Genomic DNA, 2,500 nt, shown 5'->3' on the forward strand with positions numbered 1-2,500 from the left:
CACAGTTATCCAAGTAACGTGGGTACGATCTAAGGAACCATAACTGATTTAATGAGCCATTCGCGGTTTCACCTTAATGCGGCTTGTACTGAGACATGCATGGCTTAATCTTTGAGACAAGCATATGACTACTGGCAGGATCAACCAGGGAGCTGCGTCAACTAGAGCTGAGCAGCCGGCCGCCCGGGAGTGTGTCCCAGGGGCCCGCGCGAACACGCAAGCGTCCGCTCAATTATTCTGCAAACAGGAGGAGGCTGAGCTCCCCTGCACAATACACCTCGAAACCCTCTCAGGTCCCGGCGGCGCGCAGCGCCGTCCTAAGTACTTGGTCGGGTTCGAGAGAGGCGCAATCGCCCGGAGTTAGGCGAGTAGACGCTTTAGGTGCGACCACCCGTGCTCCCAACTGAGCTTGCCGCTGCCGACAGAGGCCCGGGAGCGTGCTGTCGTGGCATTGCCGGCGGGAGACAACACGCGCCACCTACGGTGACCGGCAGCTCCAACGCCAGCGCCACAGAAGGGCAAAGGCCCCACGTGGGTGCCGAAGCGAACTCTCCCAGCACAGCGCACGTGCCAACACGTCTGCACAACTGCGATACAAACCACCAGCGAGAACCGCTGGGGCGACCGAGCAGCAGACGGCGTCGCGGCGCCGAGTGCCGGGCGGCGGCGCATCCTCAACGCACACAGTCCTCAATCGGACCAGCACACTGCAGATGTCCACCGCGCTTCGCACCGGGCCGGCGAGGACCCACTTTGGCTGCACGGCGCCGCGCGCAGGGTGCCCCGGCGCGCAGCTGCGCCGCCTGCCGCGTCCGTCGGCCGGCGCGCCTGCCACTGGGCGCCCCCACCAGCCGGCTGTAGCGCGTGCGCCCACGCACCGCGCGGCCAGCACGCCGGGCGGCCCCCCCTCACCGGCCGGGGACAGTCCCACCCACCCACAGCCGCGTATCGCTTCACACCCAGATTCACATTCACGTTCGTTGGTATGGTGGGGACCGCTTCGTAGCTGTACCGATCGTTGCCCTCACAGATGTACCTCCAGCAAGGACAACCGCACCACAACGGGTTACCAGTTGTTCATTTGCGTAACGTCACCAGTAAACGTACACGTCCATCCCCGTTTGCAAAGTCAACTATTATTGCATGCCTGCCTGTCAGGTGTCAAGACACACTACATCCGCTCACATCCACGCAACAAAATGTGCCCGACTAGAGGGCACGTGGAAGGTGCCCCCGTACGTATGCGATGTCCATTGCGCGACCAACTGTCAACCGGCCTCTGTAGCATGTCGCAGATGTGGAACGCGGGGCACCGTGCTATCACATTGTGTGAGAAGAGACTACTACGTCTGCATACACGCGCCACTACATGAACAGACGGCTCATGCTGATCGCCATCCACTGCGTCCATTACTCCCACACGTCTCTATGGCGTACCACACTGCAATGCAGCTGTTATGGGGAGATGACACGTAGCTGTGTACACAACATTCTGAGCGGGTTGCGGTTGGACAATACATTAATGTAACGTGTCATATGCCAATTACAGAGCAGGGTAAGGCACAACTTGGGTTAGGTTAAGGCACAACTTGGGTTAGGTTAAGGCACAACTTGGGTTAGGTTAAGGCACAACTTGGGTTAGGTTAAGGCACAACTTGGGTTAGGTTAAGGCACAACTTGGGTTAGGTTAAGGCACAACTTGGGTTAGGTTAAGGCACAACTTGGGTTAGGTTAAGGCACAACTTGGGTTAGGTTAAGGCACAACGTGGGTTAGGTTAAGGCACAACGTGGGTTAGGTTAAGGCACAACGTGGGTTAGGTTAAGGCACAATGTGGGTTAGGTTAAGGCACAATGTGGGTTAGGTTAAGGCACAACGTGGGTTAGGTTAAGGCACAATGTGGGGGTAGATTGCGGTACAAATTGCATTACATTGCGGTGCAAATTGCATTACATTGCGGTGCAAATTGAGTTACATTGCGGTGCAAATTGAGTTACATTGCGGTGCAAATTGAGTTACATTGCGGTGCAAATTGAGTTACATTGCGGTGCAAATTGAGTTACATTGCGGTGCAAATTGAGTTACATTGCGGTGCAAATTGAGTTACATTGCGGTGCAAATTGAGTTACATTGCGGTGCAAATTGCGTTACATTGCGGTGCAAATTGCGTTACATTGCGGTGCAAATTGCGTTACATTGCGGTGCAAATTGCGTTACATTGCGGTGCAAATTGCGTTACATTGCGGTGCAAATTGCGTTACATTGCGGTGCAAATTGCGTTACATTGCGGTGCAAATTGCGTTACATTGCGGTGCAAATTGAGGTAGGTTAAGGTGCAACACAGGTTAGGTTAAGGTGCAACATAGGTTAGGTTAAGGTGCAAGATGGGTTAGGTTAAGGTGCAAGATGGGTTAGGTTAAGGTGCAAGATGGGTTAGGTTAAGGTGCAAGATGGGTTAGGTTAAGGTGCAAGATGGGTTAGGTTAAGGTGACATAGGTTAGG

The 2,500-nt window shown here is 54.7% G+C and overlaps 1 non-coding gene across 1 annotated transcript in view; it reads right to left on the bottom strand.

The window, feature by feature from the left end:
* The window catches only part of LOC126147046 (small subunit ribosomal RNA), a 1,909-nt gene extending 1,758 nt beyond the window's left edge, over positions 1–151 (bottom strand). Inside the window, exon 1 of the ribosomal RNA XR_007529941.1 lies at positions 1–151. This exon is cut by the window's left edge and continues 1,758 nt beyond it. This is a non-coding gene — a ribosomal RNA (small subunit ribosomal RNA).
* Between the last annotated feature and the right edge of the window lie 2,349 nt (positions 152–2,500).

This window comes from Schistocerca cancellata, unplaced genomic scaffold (genome assembly GCF_023864275.1).
Source record: "Schistocerca cancellata isolate TAMUIC-IGC-003103 unplaced genomic scaffold, iqSchCanc2.1 HiC_scaffold_840, whole genome shotgun sequence".
NCBI classification, from domain to species: Eukaryota; Metazoa; Arthropoda; class Insecta; order Orthoptera; family Acrididae; genus Schistocerca; species Schistocerca cancellata.